This window comes from Thunnus thynnus, chromosome 10, assembly GCF_963924715.1.
Source record: "Thunnus thynnus chromosome 10, fThuThy2.1, whole genome shotgun sequence".
In the NCBI taxonomy this organism is placed as follows: Eukaryota; Metazoa; Chordata; class Actinopteri; order Scombriformes; family Scombridae; genus Thunnus; species Thunnus thynnus.
This window is the reverse complement of record NC_089526.1, coordinates 34,330,775-34,336,480: the sequence shown is the minus strand read 5'-3', so window position 1 is coordinate 34,336,480 and position 5,706 is coordinate 34,330,775.

Genomic DNA, 5,706 nt, shown 5'->3' with positions numbered 1-5,706 from the left:
TGTCCTAGTTTTTCTTTGTCCTCTGTTGTCATCATGATGTGGAAAATTGTCAGCTCAGAGGTGGAGTGTAAGCATTTACTCATACTTAATAAACATTAATTGTTTGGGGTTATTTTTGGCCACATGGGGGCAGAAGAACAAGCTGACAAGCAACATCTGACATATCACCTTGTTATAGTGAATGTGTTGACAAACAAATACCTATTTACACACCCAGCTGCTTACTTACATCAAAATACTTTCCACAGCTGACCAAGAAAGTACCAGTTCCTGTACAATGTCAGGAAATCAAAGTCAGTGCTGAAACTGGCACTACTTTCATGAGGATTGGAATTTGGTGTGTTGTTTGATAGTAATGTGAAGTAAATATAGAAATACAGCTGTATGATGCTTTAAAAAGGGCTCTGATATAATATATTTTTCCCAATATGTGCAGAAAAAGTGGAAGGTCACAGACAGAACACCATAAAACTTGTTTCCACACAATTGAACTGTCTCAGTCTCGGCTGGAATGATGTCTGTATGTATGTAAAGCTGACCAGGAATATGAACCCATTCTATAATGTTATTTCACACATTTTCTCCATGTCCTTGTATTCTGAAAAGTTTCTGCTCCGGCTTCCCGAAACAATGAGCCAAGTTTCCTGGAGTCCATTTCGGGATCACTTTATGTTCTACCAGATATAAGCTGTTAACAATTATGTTAGTTATCAGATTAACAGCAATGACAGCAGTACTTTGCTCAGCCTTGATCTTACAGTATATGATGCACAATATTGTTTCCTCTGTTTATGGTTTTATTGTACACTTATTGCTTCTGAGTCTGTTCACTTCTCTGTATCTGTATCAGGTATTTTATGATATTGTTTTTATTTCTTTTATGACATTTATTGATAATGTTTTTTGAGTCTCTTGAAATTTTTTATCTTTTGTACTTTGTAGCAATGTCTGCTATAAAAACTGTTTATCATTAGACTATTATATGATGCCTATTTAAATGACCCAGCTGAAGGTTGAGGACCAGTGATCGTGTTGAAGATGGAACCTGAACCCTTACTCCATCAAAAATGAAATAAAGAAATAAATCTTTCTAATTCCATACTTCTCTGAAAATTGCCACCTTAATATGGTTGAGAGGTTTGCTCTCTTCAGTGACTCTGAGCTGTGTTGCTCTGGTCAGTAGTTCCTGGTTGGGTCTCCCAAGGCAAACTGGCCCCTGGTGAAGGGTCAGACTACAAGCCATTTTAAGAACCTTTTTGGAGTGGCACAAAGCTACCTTGCTGGGATTAGGGAATGCCAAACCCCTCCTGGAGTCAGGACTAGAGGCTCAGGCAGGCTCATCCTAAAACAGCGACATGGGCAGCCATCTTGTGGGCCCATTCCTGCAAGACTAAACATAAGGATGGTGGGGTGGAACTCCTGAACTTGATTGGCACTCTTTTCTTGGAGGAGGCAGAGTTGGTGGTCTCAGTGGAAGCCTTGTCTCCTTTTTTGGCAGCGATAGCCAAAAAGCTCTGCAGTGACAAGGTGCCAGAGTTGATAAGTTTTGCCCTGATGCAGATGCTGAAAGTTCTGGGTATTGTTTAGCTGTCTTAGAAACCCCTTTGCAGTGTTGATTGGTGGTAGGGAACAATGGTTAAGGACTGGCTGACATAAGTGGTGGTTCTCATTTCAAAAAAAGGGGACTGGAGGGTGTGCTCCACTTACAGTGGTAATGGTATCGCATGACCATCTCCCCCAGGGTATCTTGTGGGAGGTACTGTGCGAGTATGGGTTGGTTGAGCCACTGCAATCCATTCAGTCCTTTAATAACCAGAGAGCTGTCTTTGTATTCTCATCTCAGTGGGAGTAGGTTTCAATCTATGCTTTTTGCAGGTGATGTGGTTCTGCTGGCTTCACCAGATTGTGATTTACAGTGTGCACTGGAGCTATTTGCAGCCAGGTGTGAAGCAGCCCTAAGAGGTGTTCATGATTTCAATAGGGTACCAGAGATAGGCAGGTGATTGACTGCTGGATTAGTGCAAACTTTGGTGGTAAAGACGATGCTGTCTCTCCATTTACCATGAGCTTTGGACCTTGTGGATCTTTAGTTTCAGCCTTTTATATCTGCAATCTTTCAGTTCCAATTTTCTTAACAGGGTGGCTGGACTCAGCCTAGGAGCTCAGACATCTGGAGGAAGCTCCTTCATATTGAAAGAAGCTAACTGACAAGTTTCAGAGGATGTCTCATATCTGCCTCCATGTGGAGCTACACAAGGTTTGGACTTGTGGTTCTCCTGTCTTGGGGGAGTGCAGGAGTTTTGGACCCACTGCATGGACTTCCTTGCAGACCTCAGTAGATCAGAATAAATGGTGTTCTAGGCAGCATTTGTCCTCTACAGGCTCCCCACAGTGTTGTATCCTGTCCCCAAATGTTCATTCTCTACACCAACGACTGCAGAAGTCAGTACAAGGACAGGCGCACTCTTAAATTTGCAGATGACACAGTTGTTGTCTGCCTACTTTGTGGAAATGAGTCATCACGTAAGCCTGTGGTCAGAGATACAGGTTTCCAAAAAGTAGGTGCAACAGGTTCAATTTTTCATTTATCCCATGTGCAATAAGTGCTTTTACAGCTCATGCACTTTATCTTCCTTACCTTTATTCTCCTTGTTGCTGTTTTCCTGTTTTCCTTAACATACATCCTTATTGTCTGAATTGTGTGTATAGCACTGGCACTTTTAATGTCTTCTATTATCTTGTGTTTTTATTGTGTTCATGTTTGAATGATTTTGTGTTTTATGCTGCCCTGCTGCAAAAAGAATTTCCTCTTGTGGGACAATAAAGATCTGAACTGAACTGACTGAACTGAACTGCAACCAATCAGGATGTCTGTTGCTATGGCCCCTGATATTCATCTTGTACTAAAACACTGCCAACTTTGGAAGATATCAGCTTCCTTTAATTATTTACTTTTGTGAAACTCTTCAAATGTGATGCACAGTTAAACCAGCCAATGACAGATATAATTTTCTAATCTTTCTTTTTGTACACCTCCACACCAACCCCCCTGAGCAAGCCACTTGGCTTTTATAGGCAGTAAGACCAGCAATTTATAGTATAGTAGTATAGAGTATACTTCAATGGCTTAATGCATCAATAACTGTGAACCATTCCTCACAAGTGGTACTTTTACTTATGATGTGGTATATTTGACCGGTAATACTCCTTTGCTTATAATACTTAATACCTGTTTACTTATATAAACTGAATGCATGTCTTTTAGGTCACTGTGGCGTTAATTCTTGTACTCATGTAAAGAATCTGAGTACTTTTTCTACCATTGGCAATACCATAATGTTTTGCAGGATTATTTGCTGGGATGGGGATCAGATGATGAGGAAACAACAAGCTTAAAATGCCAGTTCAGATTAGCCTCCGTGAGCAGGAAGAGAGAGACCTGCTGGGTGAGCTGCCACAGGTCAAACCTGCAAGACATGAAGGAATTTCACTCTATTCAATAAAGCACTACATCCAAATGTTGTCATAAAAAGAATATAATTTTATTAAAGCCTATGGGGGAATTGGGATGCTGCAGCAGCTATCAGTAAAGGGTTTTAGTAGACCAAAAACAGCACATAAACCAAAAATGTGGGTATTACTCATTCATGACTGACAATTTCAAATAAAAAATCATGGTAAGATGTGCATGAAAGCACAAAACAAATACTGACTGTACTTTCTATGTCTGTCGAATCAGCCTAGTTTACTGCAGTTTGACAAAATAATCTCAACTCAAGGTCCACTAACAAATGTATCAGTATGAAACTATGGTGGCATCAGAGCTCCTGTCTCTGGTCTCGGGCGTCGGACGTGAATATCTTCCTTGGTCTTTCTCTGGCTTTCCACTGAAAACTGGTCCATGACCAAACTGGTCTTTGACATTTTCCCAGTCCCTTGATGTGTGGGTTGATGTTATTGATGTGTTGGATGAAACCGTTAATACTGGAGCAGTGTGGTTTGGTGAAAGTGTCAGCCATGTACTAATACCAGATGTCAGGCAGAGTCATCAAGGTTTAAAATATCCCACATACAAGTTAGCTTCAAACAGGGGAGAAAATAATAGGAATATTATATGCAGTGATAATTGTAAGCAATTGTTTGATTATTTGTATATTTAACAGGTAGCTCACCAAGGAAAACCTGAGTATATAGGTAAAAGGTACAGTGGGACAGGATCTATTTGTTAGAAAATACACATTTATTATTTCACAGTTTTACTCTGTGGCATAGACCACTGACAAACACACACAGAGTTAGATTACTACTAATGATAGGTTAGATACAAATGATGACACTTTTCATTAGATTTTAATTTGATATCAAACTAGATTTAATGGCATCTTGTTAATGGCATGCAGTGTCTATGGTAGTCGGAGGTTACTAATAGATCATTTCACCAATGGCACAAAGAAACAAAAGTCATATATTTCTTGAGTGATCATCAGATGACACACATATCTACAGTATGTACACATTTTATATTACATATTTGAGGGCATACAAGCACAGATATCAGTATTAAAATTATATTTGGCACAATAGATCTGCTGCTGGTTCATACAAGTGTCATTATTTGCTCTCTGTTTAAAATACATCTCTTATAGAGGAAGTATGATAGCAGGCGCCAGCCCTTTAAAACAGATATAAACCTAGTTATCAAAAATACTTTATATGTAGGAAAAACTGAATTTGTACAGCCTTCTTACAAAGAGCACACATATAAATCCACTGACCAGACAACTCAAAACAAGCAATTATTAGATGACTATTTAACAACCTACATCTTCAATTCATCAGTCTATTATTAAGTCCAACATCTTATTTTCTCCCCCCCAAAAAAATCTGCCAATGTGGTTTGATATTTTTTTGCAAACTTGAATTTTAGAATTTTTTTTTCTAGAATTTGTCAGTAGCCTACTACTGATTTAAATTGCCTCCTTTTCTCATGTTTCAAAATACTGACACTCATTTTTAGAAAATTCCTAAACACAGGGGAAACTGCAATAACAAGTGCTACTAGTCCCAGTAGTGCTGGACTTTCTATAATCCTATTTCTGGACTATAATCCCATTGTGGGATTTTGTATTTCTACAAAAAAACTTGACTTGACTTTACCCTGACTTACCCCCCCCCCCCCCCCCCCCCCCACACACACACACACACTGAACATATTAATACATATTAATATTTAAGGCTGAACATGAAACAACTAAGGCATTTTTGCAGTGTATAAGATATGAAAAAAATTACAGACATAAACACTACTTCTCATAACTCATTGAGTAAACTACGTATCTACATACATTCATCATATTATGACCGTTTAGTAAACTAGTGTCATACGACATATTATGACAACCATATTTGCTGTAAATGTTTGGAAATTAAACAAACTATATCTACACTAATAACATGTTCCACAGTTGAACTGTGGAAAATGCGATCTGAATTATTTTCACTCTATGTGGAATGTGAGGAATCTCTTTCAATGTACAGAGTATTGATGTGACTTAAACACTGAGAGAAATTATACAATACATATACGTGTAAGAGTATTGTTAAGGCTCATGATTTTTTGTTTTTTAATGGTTTTCACTGAAAAAACCCACATTAAAAAAGGAGCAAAAAGGTTTGACCTGATTTTTATGTGGATTTGATATCCCT